The sequence below is a fragment of the Anser anser genome (assembly GCF_964211835.1).
Source record: "Anser anser genome assembly, chromosome: 10".
NCBI classification, from domain to species: Eukaryota; Metazoa; Chordata; class Aves; order Anseriformes; family Anatidae; genus Anser; species Anser anser.
This window is the reverse complement of record NC_139730.1, coordinates 20,719,633-20,734,328: the sequence shown is the minus strand read 5'-3', so window position 1 is coordinate 20,734,328 and position 14,696 is coordinate 20,719,633. Positions and strand designations below refer to the sequence as shown.

Below are 14,696 nucleotides of genomic sequence, written 5' to 3'. Positions count from 1 at the left end.
AGAGGACAAAGTTTAAGTCCACCAATTCAAGTACCTGGTATGGCATCAGCATGTGTCCCATCCCTAGCCCTCGCCAGCCCCCCTTCACTAAGCTTTAGTATATTTAATCTCAAAAATACTAAAGCCCTGATATCACCATTTTAACAGACGACAAACAAACATGTATAGAACTATACAACTTGCTCACATGTGAAAATAAGGAATTGGACCCAAATCATTCCCATGAAGCTTAAAGGTTACATCACACCCTAGGTGTACAGAGATAGGTTCAGAAGCTAAGTTTCTATATGCATTAGATTACCTCTTTTTTTCTTTCTCTCCCCCCACCCCCACCCCTTTCCATCTCCCTCTCAACGCACCTTTTCCTTTTTTTCCTTCTAACTTTCTAAAGGCCAGAAGGGTACTAATACGACCACACCACCTTTGTGTTGCAGGAGTATGAAATTCCTACTGTCTAGCCCTTTCCCATCCTGAATTATATGCTGATACAGTGTACTCTTTTAAAGTGTGAAATAAAGAGGGGAGCAAGGGGAGAAAAAGGAAAAGGAAATTACTCCTTATATCACACACATGCAAAAAAAAAAAAAAAAAAAACTTTTTCTCACTGCTATTAAACATGTAATAAAGTGAGAACTGTTTCAAAACAAATTTGAGGTACCTTTATCTTTTTCTTCATTCCCTTTACTTAAACTTATTCAAATTTATGAGCCTAAAGTACATGAAGAATATATACCCAAGAAAGGCACATGGACCTCAGTTTTTCTGCAGGTTCTTTGAGGTCCACTTTTTACAAGGAAAAAAGACTTACAATAAGTTTTATAGTGTGTATCAGACCATAATCAAATATAACCACTGGGTGTCACTAATGTTCTATTTAAAAAAATAATAAAGGTCAGCAATTCACCATCTTTTATGTGTATTTTCAGGTGGAAATATTTCAGCATGCTTTGGCCATCCCCAAGCTCTGAGCCTTCATAAAATACCCACATATTTATGACCAGCACTAAATTTAAACAGATGAATAAATGGGAGTACAGAATCTCGAGAGTTCTGTGTGCTTTCCCAAAAATCAATACTATTCCTGCCTCAACTCTAACTGAATAGTATTCAATTTAGCAAGCAACTAAATCCTGCCACAGAATAACAATACAGGAAAGTAGCTGTTTCTATGCTGTTGTTCTGAGAACAGACCAACCTAATTAGTTGGTGTCAAATACAACAAAAAAAAGCCAATGTGCTCCTACAGTAAAAATCAACAGATCCGTTGTTATCATTGCTATCAATTGATACTAAAATCCAGCACTGACAAGCATGCTCTGTATGACTGCATGGTTGATCTGTAAGTGAGCTTTGAAGGTGAAACTCTATAAATTTGTTCTCTTTTTGCCACCAGTAAATTACCTTTCCACAAGCAATACTCTGGTTCAGCCTGAATAAAGGAAACGTATTAAAAGGATATTCTTTCATCAGATCTAGGGAAGGGGGTTGTCAAGGGTCAGGTTGTCAACCTTCTAATTACTTCTTAACAAAATATGTACAAACAATAAATCATTCAAGACAAAAATCTACCCTTTTAAAGTACACAGTTTCTGCCAGAGCAGAACAATATTCATGTATGCAGAAAGGCAGTTTTCTAGGTGTGTTATCTAAACAGTTCTTTTGATTTTGTATTTGAAAGGTCGACTCTAACACTTTAAACCTAAAACTACTGAAATCAAGTTTATCCTTGCAGTTTAAACATCTTCTTTTCTTATTAGCAATTCTATTTTTTCCTTTGATATTTTAGTTTGTAAAAAGGAGAGCATTGCCCATTCCCTTGGTTCTTGAATACTGATTGTTATTCAAAAAGAGTAAGCTTTTTACTTCTACACAATCTTGCTATAGTACATTGAGTGTAAGGAATACAAAAATGTTATGCTAATAACAGTATACCTCAGAATAAAGTTTTATATCATCACCAGTGGTTGCATGGTTCACATTCCAAACTAATCATATCCAATTTCATAAAGGTTTCTGTCTGTAATGACTTTATGCTGTCTGATGGATGACAAAATGACTGCTTCCCCTTCCTCTGCTACTCTGTGATCTGATTATAATATCAGATATCATCTGACATGCAAGTCTATTGGGTCATATGTGGATAATGCATATGTAATGTATATAATATATGTTTGTTCCTGCCTCCTTTTCCCTGGTGCTATGTAACTTTAACATTCAGTATGCATCACTCAGAGAAGCCTGACAGGATAACATCAACAGATGCAGACTGGTTAAAATAAAGCACAGAAAAGCTAGCAAAATTATCTTGCATTTTTCCCTCATCCTTACATTATTCATTAGATACTAAAATATGTATTTTATGTTTTTATTAAAAGGAAGAGATAGATACGTAAAGGAGATATATATTTGAGCGACATTTTAACGAGATGGAAAATGACCCTGAAGTGATGCAAGCACACATAGGCCTGCTTAAAGACAGAAGAATAGGGCTGATTTGCATTAACCAAGATCCCAAGTATCTCTTTGGTAAGGGCCATTTCTAAATACAGTTTCCTTGATTATAGCATGAAGAGAGAGATTCTGGGATCAGAAAAACAGCTTCATAACTGAAGGTTCTCTGGTGTCTGTCAAGCCCACAACACCAAACACACACACGTACTTCTGGAAATAAAGAACAAAGCTAAAAGTCACTATAAGACAAAGATCTTGTCTCTCACTCTCAAGACAAAGAAAGACAGAATTTTTCTATGATCACTTCTCTGAACAGGTGGCCCTATTCCTAAATTGTTTCTTCTGTCTAAGTAAATTGGATATTCCATGTTTTTTTTAATCTTTCGGGTTTCAGGGAGAGAAGGGAGTTGGTTTGCAAATGTCCATGTTCCCGGAGATATTTTCTTTAACTTATAAAACTGTAATAAAAAGACTGAAAGGCTTCTGCTGTATCTCTCTAAGCATCCATTCTGTCAGTATATGCTCTTCCTGGAACATAAAATGTTATGTGATGTTGCCCTGGAGGATGCTTAGTCATTTTTCCAAGGCATATACAAGAGTATTCCTTGGGCAATTATTCTGATCTATTTCACAGTATTGCTACTTATTAATTACTAGCAAAGAGGAACAAATTTGCACTTTGGGACACTAAACTGGAAACCAAACAGTAAATATTTAAGAATAGCATAGCTGAGAACATAGCTATACAAATGCATATTTGTTTGGCTAGTATAAATCATTTGGACACCACCTTGCACACAACACCTTTTCCCCAAAATGTTATCTGCAGATAAGAATCCAGAACTGTTCCAGCCTCCTCCCACCCCTCCTTGTTGGATCTTCTATTAGACATCCAATTCCAGTGCTGTTCTACCTGCTGCATGCTCCAAAACATGGAGAAGAGAATTTAATGGAAGTGATCATTCATTTTCTCCCTTGATCGGTTAGGGCAAAGAAAATTTAGTGAATCATTTTGATATTTTGTGTAGGTGCTTCATATTTTTTTCAAAATAGTAAATTTAAGGTCTACTGAACTCTGAGATGAACTTACAGGCAAAAATAATTTACAATTGCACCTTATTGGGCAGACAAACCATGAAGAAAAGCAATGTCATGAGAAGCTTCCTTTATGACCAGTGTCACATCTAATCAGACCAGTTGTGATTTCTACCATTGGCAGAACCAACAAGTCTGAAGCACCTCAGTTACCATGAGGAACATTTTACCAAATGAATCACAGAACTTTCTCACAGCTAACACCACCTGGCAGAGTTCTGAAATGCTAGTGTTTGTTACCTTATGAATCCAACCCCTTCTATGTATAGTAGCACAGACTACTTCCCCTCCTACTGCATCCGGGGAGAAACTAAAGCAAATTTTGACATACAGACGAACACCACTCAAAAGGTACTTACATATTTTTACTGCCTTTTCTGCAATACGTGTGTTGTCCTCCCAGATTCAATAAATAAATAAATCACACTGGCTGTGCTGGCTTATTTTATCTCCCACCTCCATCTGTTCAGTTGCTCTCAGCTGGAAATAGGAGAAAAAGCAAGCAACGTTCAAATACCCTGCTCCCTGGAACATGGAGCAGTGAAGAGACCAAATTTTAGAAACAGAACAATATTATATATATGCACACACACACATTTTTTAATGCACAACTTATGTTTATTGTATATATTTTTTTCTGTCAAAAAAATACAAATTGTATAGTCAGGTCAACATGACTACAAAATGACTGAACACAAGTGCAGATAACAGTAAAATTTCTATAGGACTCTGGGCTCTATAGAGCAAAATACATAGACCCTGTCACTTCTCTTCCCCATTAAAAAAAAAAAAAAAAAAAGGTAGAGCTATTTTCAGTCTCTGCAGTTGGAATTGGAAAGAATTTCTGATGCTTTTGCAGCATTAGTTCCCAGGTTTCCCACATTAGGTGGAGGAAGGGGTGGAAAGAAAAAAATAAAAATCACATTTCAGGCAGCTCAGTGTCTGACAGTCCCAAATAACTGAATTATTACATCAACTTTTTTTTTTTTTTTTTTTTTTAAGTTTTGGAATTCCTGCTTCATAGTTGTTCTGGTTTAAATTTAATAATGTTTCAAAGTTTTCTGCAGAACAGGGATTTCAGTCAACAGCCAGCTCTATAAATTGATCTGTTTGTTACTTTGTTAGGACAACTGCAGAGATGGAGACTGTACACTGGTGCTAGAGGTCGAAGCACCCAAGCATCAAACTAAGCTGTACATAACAAATTATTATATAGCTAGATTGCAAAGTAGCTGATTTATATCTACTACTTTTCTTAGTCATGGCAGGACTAAATAAGTCATTTGCAATGCTGAACCATCTCTCCTAGGCATCTCTCCTTTTCAAAGTTGGATTTTATTTTTTTGCATTTCAGGCTAAGACATAATGGAATAATTAATCTTTGTGCTGAGTCTGAGCCCAGCGCAAGAACCAAATGGAGAGCACTTGGCTTCTCTCAAGCTTGCTATGGTTACTTCATATCTGTGATACAAAGCAGAACAAATGCAAGGCTGACCTCACCCACCACTTGCAGCAACAGACACGGGGTACTGTGCTGCCACCCACAAAACGCAGTTGGAAACAGAAGAAATTCAGCCTGGATGTTTCCTATTCTAGGGGATCTCTAGAGCAATGAGGAGAGGCAGAAGGTAAGAGGTAGCAACTGCTGCTCCCATCACCATCTCATCACAAGAATCTGTCAGCAAAACAGTGACAGATGCTTTAGCTAAATGAAAGCTGATGACTCCAGAACAGGCTGATGTATCACAAGGAGGTGCTGGGACAGCGAACTGGAGACCATTTGAACATCAGAATACACTGCTTATAGATCCTATATGCTGTACTTCACATTTTTTAGCATGGTTCAGTAACACAACACAGCTGGTGTCCAAACAGATGGAAAAACTGCTATCCAAGATGTTGAGTTTGTGGCCCTACTCATACTATCACACAGCTGGTCCTCTCAGTAAAACCATACATTTAAGACCTTAACATTTATCCCTGATACTAAAAGCTCGTAGTCTGAGGCACTATACAGATGGACCACTGCACAGCCCTGGTTGGGCTGCACAGGCAGTGCCAAAATAAAGCTGCTTTAAATAGGTTATTTGACCAAGAATGATGGCAAACACCCTTCACCGACAAACGCAGCAGCAATTGTCATTTTTTATTTGATTTGCTTAACTCTGAAAATGAAAATATAGACTCTGATAACTATAAGGTCATAAAGAAATGAACCTTTTTGGGTACTTCATTAGTAATATATAAGAAATACCATAAGATTCAAATAACAGTCTGCTTGTCCTGCTACCTTAATTTCTGGATTTATATATTTGCTGGAATAGCAAAGCAAAGCAAAACATGTTGATCAGATACAGAGAAAAATATTGTTTACATTGATAAGGTTCCTTTATATTTATACCATCCATGGAAATTCCAAAATATTACAAACAAAGAGATTTGACTTGTTTTCAGATGACTTTCAGAAAACAAATATCCAGGGGAAAATTAAAAAAAAAAAAAAAAAAGGCAAGTTTTTCCACAATTTTAACATATGGAAAATTATACAATTTTCTACTCTTCTTACCACAGCAAACCTTTGTGAACAGATGGTAGCAGATCTGTGTGATGCAGTGGGCAGCATTTCCATATCACACTGCTGGCAAATATCAGTGACATTTAACTCATTTACTCGTGCACACCCTCAGAACATGCACGCATTGCTGCTCTGTCAGAGGTGTTTGGCACATACAAGCCCTCTCCTTAATACTACCACTTGTTTCCTCTAACCAAATGTATTGACATTAGTTTCTTCCTGTGCCGAATGAGCCAGAATGATCACGGAATCAAAGAATGGCTTGGGTTGGAAGGAACCTTAAGATCACCTAGTTCCAAACCCCTGGCCTGGGCAGGAATGCCACCCAATAGATCAGCTTGCTTAGGGCATCATCCAACCTGGTCTTGAACACCTCCAGGGATGGGGCATCCACAACAGGCACTCATTGCAGCCTGTCCACTAACATAAGCCTAATTAAAGTTCTCTTCTTTACCTCACCATGAACTTCAATAGTATGTACAAGGGACTTCTGCATTTGATCAACCTGAGTTAGGGAATTCAAGAGTTTAGGGAGATGGAGTGGGAAAAATAAAGCAGAAAGCATTGGGGGGGGGGGGGGGGGGGAGCACAAGCTAACAGGTAAGAAAACACAACAAGACCCCAAAGACATACACACACAAATTAAAGAAAACCTGAAACACTCTTCCCACCAAGTCACTGGCAAAAACTATGGGTTTAATTAGGTCCAAATTTTACCTTTTGTCTCAGCTTAATTTAAGGTATGTAACAGGATAGGCACAGTGCCCTTTCAGTGAACTCTTTGCCCACTATCATTAATAATGGCTAGCATTCAGTTCATTTCTCATATCCTGTTTGCGGCTGTAGGAACCAAGAGGATGTTTCTCATAGGCATCACCTTTATTACTATCTCAGAATTATCTGCAAGATCAGAACACACAGCTCACATCCCAAAATAATCCTAGAGATTCTCAGTGCTACTTAATAAAAAGATTCAAGCAAATTTCACTTTAACACATACTAAAGCATTGTGCAGATCAGTTTGAAGACTAGAGTAAAATCTACATGCTCCTTACAGATATGTTGATTGGCAATCAATCATCCTTAACTATCCCTGCACAGTGAATCTCCACAGTTATAAACCTCTACAGATCCCTCAAATTCGCAGGAGAGAACATGCAAAAAGAATTAGTTGTTCCATTTATAATCTTCCGGGAAATATATTTAGCTTACTGTTAACAGTAACTTGGTTTTTATTATTTACTATTAGCAATGCAAATCCCACAAAGGAATGCCAGTCACCAATTTAAAACTAAGAAGTCCATAGCGCTCCACAGATCATACATGTCATCCTTGAACTGACCTCTGAGAAATCTTGCATGAAACACAATTTATTTTAGCAACTGAATACAGGGAAAGCACTTCACTCTTGAGGTATGTGCCAGAAGTGCCACATCCTGAGTAGCATTTGCAAATATATAACATATACTTTAAATATTAATAATGTTCTTTGTATAACTGCTAAAAAAAATGCCAAGGTTCTTCTGTGGACACAAAAATACGAACAGGTGTTAAACCAAGCAACCTCTGCTGAAGTTAAGTAAACTCCACTGCAGTTATGGCTCACTAACTCCCACAGCCACACAAAGATGATGAACTTCTGCCTTCCTGAAGTAAAAATTTAGATAGCAACTGTTCTGGACAAAATACCTATGACTAAGCAAGCTCAGGGAGAGAGGCTTTGTGAAGGTCTCAGTTGCAGGGTTTATAGTACTTAGAAAAAAAATCACAGAAGCAATATAAACCAAGAGACCAACTTCAGCTGCAAGCTCCATAGGATATGTATTAAAGATCTTACATGGTCACTGCCATTAAGGAGCAAAGAAAGGCAAAATCCCCAGTTATTTTTCTGATTAAGTCTCTAAGTATCCACTTGCAACTTTAGCTACTAGCACTTAAACAGAAAAGCATCTAGAAGTCAGTCATCTGAAGTCATTTGGTCAGATGCCAAGCAAATACCTGTCAGTCCCTTTCCTAGTAAATCTATTTGCAGTTACCACTGAACACAGGACTCTGTCTCTAAAATATTTCCTTAATCTAAAACAAATAAGTACATCATTAAATGGTAATTTGACACTTTATTAAGAAAATGCCAGTAACTCAAACCTAACTCACTGAAAGACTGCTCACGAGTATTACTGTTGCTTTTTTCCTCCTGAAGTTTACTTCACTGAGACTGTTTTAGAAAGGATAAAAACAGCTAAATAATATTCAGTGCAACTGATTCCCATGAATTTAGTTTTAATCTAGAGAGGCATATAAGTTCTTTGCTTCTTATGGTCACAAAGCAGTCAGACTGGAGATACTTGGGGAAAAAAAGGAAAAAAAAAGATTTTTAGCTTTTCGTTTCTCAGGAGATTTTGTATTTTCAACTTTTTAGTCTGATTGACATACAGAGAAAAATATCAGAATCCTGTATAGTCCCAGTTACTACTAAGTACATGCTCAGTTCTATACCCACAGCTTTTTAAGAGTTAATTAGACAAAAGAAACTCGACTATAAAAATAAATGTCATCAGTGAGCAGAGTTGGTGAGATATGCCTCAGTTATATCACTAAGGAAGAATATTGATAACTATTTTACTTCAGTTCAAATGGTCTTAACAGGCTCACTGGAAATGCATAAAGCTTGTGGTCCCAAAGTTACCCAGAGTAACCACATTTGCACTGCCTAAGCCACACCCCAATATATATAGGCATTACACTGTTCTCAACACAAGAAAATACCGTTGGGGTAACTAGCAACGGTTCAGCTCTTGAGTATCAACAAGGTCACGAAGCGTATGCTACTGACTTGAGTACTGAAGAGTTAATTATTAGCCCTCAAAAAATTACCAAACCAGATCCCAGCAGCTTGCACACAGATCAATTACACTGAACTGTGAACTGTTGCACAATGGACTAGTTCACAGCATCATTTAGTACATCTCTCTTCATGCTGTATTCCCTGCAAAATCAAGAAACTGGTAAACAATTCCAGAGAGCACTTTGAAAAACCTACAGTTAGGTACTCTACATCAGTTGTTCCTCAGATCGCTCTGTTGAGTATATATGGAACACAAATTAAACTACTTGGATACTGTTTCCACTCCTTTTCCTTGACCAATGCTAATATACATTTATCTAGAAAAATAGTGCTTATTGTTTTTAATATTGCAAATGTAGAAGAAAATAGGTTCATTAGTGACATTCAACAACTAAATACATAAGAGATTTTATATTTTAGTTCCATCTGCAGTTCAAAGGACACAAAAGTGACAGCTATAATGTTAAGAGCTCAGTTGTTTTCACTTGCAACTTAAAAGCCCATATTACAATCATTTGAAGCGTAGATAACATTACAGTGGACTCAAGGTAGTCTTACCAAAAGCCAGTGAGTCTTAAGAATCTGTTGTTTTAGGCTACATTCAGATACACATAGGAAATAAGTTCGGCAGAATGACACAGCAAGTAAAATGTCGATTTATATGTTGCTTTAAAAAAACATTCTACATAAGTGTCAGTAAAATTCAAGAAGAGTACCAATAGGAATGCAAAATGAAAATAAGACAAGAGGAAAGCTACTCCCTTACAGATTCTTGTTCTTATTGGAATAACAATAGCTTTCTTATAAAGTAAGGATGTATTAGTGACAAAGCACCACGAATTTACAGAAATACACAGTACAAGAGCTACCAAGAAAGCAAAACACACATAAATTAAAAACAAACTTTTCAAATGAGGGTCTGGAGTGTTTTGGCATATGTTCCCCAAAAAGGCTTTTAATTCAAGTCTTCCTTAGTTCTTCCTTGAAGAAAGAGTCTGTACCTGAAATCAGGCTTCAGAAATTCACAATCAGAATCTTGTTCTGGTGTTCTCCAGTTCCTAGATAAGAGCCTGTACTATAAATAACCGCGTTACACCTTTATCACCTTCAGGACAGAAATGTCTGCCTCTGAGACACAAAAATTAAAACCTTACTGTAGCATAATACAACTCAATTTTGTTAAGGACATATGTGTCTGAGGTTTTGTTTGTTTGTTTAAAAATATGACCAGGAGAAATGCCTGGAAAATCCTTCATATACATCTACTGTCTTCAAAACACAGTCTCATACAGAATGCTTAATCATGGGTCAGGAAAGTTATTTGTATGTAATTGACTATAAAATCATTTGTTGTTTTACTGAATCATCATTTAGAGTGAAAGTTGAAGAATATGCACTTAGAATCCCGCCAGTGAGTTCACAAATAACCACATGCATTTAATCCTTTTCTTCCTGATGCTTGTGAGATTTATAGAAAAGATACACATGATCAGAACTGCAAAAGTAGAAAGCATCATTCTTTCATCTGATGAAAAATATTTATTAAAACAACAGTGCCTCCTATATTATGTTAGGATCCAAACTTTCTGAAAGTGATTCCAAACATTTGTTCACTAGAAATTTCACTAAAATTCTCTATAGCATTAGCATTTAGCAGAGAGCAAAAAGAATAAACTGAGCCAACAGGACTAGTTAATACTTAATTGTATGTCACTAATGTACAAAGTTATGCCACATATCAGTACTTGGAGTAACTCGGGTTTACGTTGTCTCTGCTTTCTTAGCATTTGGGTATTTACAACAGAAAAATAAACAAACAACTCAATCATTGCTTTAAAAAAAATCCCATCCCATACAACTCTCTCCAAAAATTCTAGCCATCTGGAGCTGGCATCATGGTTAGACAGACTGGGAAGGAAGGAAAGAAAAGCCTTGAAGCTTCTGAAGAAAAGTAAGATACAGGGCTCCCAGAAATCACCTGCCTTAGTCATGGAGTCAGCACTATTGAACAAGTGCCTCAAATCCTTTGTGCTGTTTTAACTATCTGTCCTTTTCCCTACCCCACAATTTAATTAGATTACACTTTTAAAACAGTGGTTCTTTCCCTCCACAGGTTTCTGATTGTGGTTTAAAAGAACTCTTGAAAAGATGCAATTTAGGAGCAGCTTTTAATGTTATTGTTTTTTATTTCACTCAGCTTCATTCTTTAAAATTGAAGCATTGGTGATTACAGGAGAGTAATGGTCCACAGTGGTGGACATGTTTAGACACCCAACTACTGCAGAAAGCGTTCAGCATTTATGTACCCTTGAGGAAGGAGAACCTTCAGTTTCTAGAAACATGATCTTTTAAAAATATCCAAGCAAAAATTGTGCTGTAACGAGGTCTTTTCAGCAGTATAGAAGTGATCATCCTTCACAGATGAATGTCTTCTTCAGCACACAATGAGCAACAGTTTACAAAGTTATTAGGCCAATCTTATTCTTTCGGTAATAACAAAAGTACAGCAACAAAAACACATTCCAGTTTAGAAATCAGTATCAGAAAAGAGGTGCCACATATTATGGGTTGAAGCATATGATTTTCTCCAAGCTAACAGCTGAATTTGAATTCTAGAGGAAAAAAAAAAAAAGTAACTTTTCTTCAAATAAAAATACAATTTTTTCAAGAATGCAGTGAAGATTCAAGGCAGACATCACGAATCACTAGGAAAACATTCACAGAATCACAAAAGCATTGTGCTTAAAAGCTTTCTGTCTCCTGTGAACACGTAAAGGCCTTCAGCAGAACAGCAACTGACACAGTGGTCCAAACAGGGTGTGCTCCTCATTCTTCAAGATACCAAGTCAAGAATGCAGCATTTCACTTTTGAAATAAAACACGGTCCAGTATGGCTATTTATCTTCCATAATGTTCCTTCAGACTTTTTTTTCCCCCAGGCTATGGGCAGAACATTTTTTTCATGTGTGCTTTAGGACTTCTTGTGCAAATTTCACAGTGTAGTCTTCTGAACCATTTCTTCCCTCCCCATAAGACACTTGGATTTTTACCCTTCTACCACTAAGCAAACCTAGAAAAAAAATGGCTATACGTTCTTTTGTTGTTGATGTTTTGGTTTTGCTTGTTTTATAATCATGATTTTTATACCAAACACGTATTTCCTTCTGATTATTCTGTATAACATCTTATTTTGTCAAGCAAATATATTCCTTCCTACAGCAAATGAAAAAAAAAAAAGTTATTTCTCCATAGCATCTGTGTAGCTCAGTGCCTGCTTTCTAAATTTGGATCGCTCTCATTTGCCTCTCTCTCACTCATTTAGGAAGCCACAGAAAGGAAGACGAAAGTCCCAACCTTTGAATACTTACAGGTTTGTTTTTTTTTTCTTTCCTTGTAGTTTGGAGAAGGCAAACAGTCATCCATACATACCATGCAAACAAGGTCTTGAGAGGTTATCTAATCCACCCTGCTAGACCAAGCCAGGAGCAAAGTACCCTAAGCATTCCTAACACCTTGTTAAATCTCCACCTAAGGTGCTGCTCCAACTGTGGTTTATTAGCATAAATTAAACTGTCATTTTGGTTCTGTCCAGCAGCTGCTTTCCTGCAATAATAGGACATCTCCTCCCACAATTCCAATTAATTTCAAGCCAAAGGAGAGAATTCCTGGGCAAACAGCTTACGGTAGAGGTACTGCTAATACTTTCCTTACTTTGTAACCCTAAGCAAAGTTATTGAACAATGCAACAAGCTAGTCAGGAACAAAAATGAAAAAAAATGTCCTTTACGTGTTTCTTTTTTCCCTCAGAGAGAGAAGGAGGGGGGAGAATGGGAGAGATTGCTACACGTTCTTGTGCATAGAAACTAGCGTTATATGCACTGAAAACCATTTCAACATGAGATATTTAAGTCACAAATAAGGATGAATCAAGGTAAATGAAACTTGATCTGTCAGTAAAACTCAGGTGAAAATACTTTTTTTCAGGAGGAATGGGAAGGGTTTTTATCTGCAGGTACATGGAGAGCAATTCTTGCGCAAAGGTCTGCGTATGGAACTGACCACGTCTATAGGCTTCCACAGCCCCAAACACAGTATTTTACTAGGAAATCCCTATTTTGGCATTATTTTCACTTTAAAGAGGAATCTTACTTGCTTCAGAGTAACATGCATTCTCTGTCCCACAACAAAGTCACAGTGGAATAAGAGCACCACACAAGTCAAACACTAAAAAATCCCTCACCAGCTCAAACAATAAGTCTTTCTCACAGCTGGCATGCGTAAGAATTACTGGCACTCTTAGTCTGACTAGGTAACAGAAGTCTGAGCTAAAAGCCCAAACTCTCACCAGCCATGTCTGTCACCCAGTAAGATCAAAGTGGTCCTGCAAGTACTCTACTTGCACATAAGACTCTTTGCAAAGAAAACCAGATAGCTTTACTACACCTAGGAGAGGAAAATGCTTCTCTTAAGATTATACTGTCCTCCTGTCATCCTATTTAATATTATGCCTGCCTGCACTGATTATCTATTCAAAAGCTCCTTATATTTTCAGGTATTAAACTTTATTCCACTGATTTCCAAAAATACAGTTTTTCCCTTTAAGTCCTGCTGCATGCATTTGAAAAATCTTACCAAAACAGAAATCAGTTGTAAGTTAGCACACATTTTATGTGGAAGATAAACAGAAAAGTTATGGAATAGTAAGTATCAGTGGAAGCATAAGAACGTTCTATAGTAGCTTCATATGTAACCTGGCCAACTGAAGATCAAAATGGTTACCTCCCATTTCATCTCAAATAGAGATACCATCCCCTTTAAAAGGGAACGGCCATTAAGTAGCATGGGAATAGGGTCAATCTTTTTTGACATTTTTGTTGGGTTTCTGGTGTGTGTTCTTTTTTTCACATTAAAAGGTGACTTCATTATATTTTAATTTACCGCTGCATTCTGAGTAAACTCATTTGTTCAGTAAGAGATGTGTACTTTCAAGGAGTATAAGGCAAGAAAAAAAAAAAAGCGAGGGGAAATAGAAACGTTGGGGTGCAGTTGGGCCTTGGGATGCGTGACCTATGCCTCCTGCCAGGAATAAACGTCCAAGGAGAGGAAAGGGTGGTAGTTTTCTCATCAAGGTGCTGTAAAATGGATGTTTACAAGTTTGAAACACTTGTTTCTCATTGACACAAAGCAGTTCTCTTGATCCAAGGGGGCCCACAGTGATCCTGGTACCCGCTGCAGACTGTACCACCCCACGGGCTCTGTTCAAACATGAACAGCAGCTGGAGGAACACTCACGGATTCCCAAGAGCTTAGTGAGAACTTTGAAACATGACATAAAGTGATGCTCTTTAATGGAAAAAAACACTCTCTGAAACAACGTGAATAAACGGGCAGCCTGCTCCCTGCACCTGCGGCATGCAGCGCACCTGAGCATCGCCGGTCCAGCGGCAGGCTTCCAGTCAGCGAGGCGCTGCCCGGGCTCCTCTGACCAGAGAGCTTCCCTCACGCCTCCCGCTCCCCAGCCCGCCTCCCGCTCCCCAGCCCACCTCCCGGCTGGATAACCCCCCCCCCAAAAAAATCTCCTTTCCCCCCCTCCTGCTCCTAGGAGGCGCCCTGCCGCAGTCTCACCTCAAGGCGTCAGCCGAGCGCCCGGCACCCCGAGGCTCCTCAGCCGCCCCCCCGCGCCCCTCCACTGTCGCCCCTCCGCTCTCCCCCCTCAGCTCTCCTCAGGCG

The 14,696-nt window shown here is 38.0% G+C and overlaps 1 protein-coding gene across 9 annotated transcripts in view; it reads right to left on the bottom strand.

Annotated features, from left to right (window-relative positions):
- Positions 1–14,540, bottom strand: part of LOC310904863 (uncharacterized protein) — a 499,219-nt gene extending 484,679 nt beyond the window's left edge. For 5 of the 9 annotated variants that reach the window (XR_014588641.1, XR_014588642.1, XR_014588643.1 and 2 more), the window contains exon 1: positions 3,906–14,536. The gene's annotated coding sequence lies outside the window, so the exon portion shown is untranslated. Of the gene's footprint in view, positions 1–3,905 lie in introns of all 9 variants that reach the window. The other 4 variants (XR_014588638.1, XR_014588639.1, XR_014588640.1 and 1 more) reach the window with 3 other exon arrangements.
- Between the last annotated feature and the right edge of the window lie 156 nt (positions 14,541–14,696).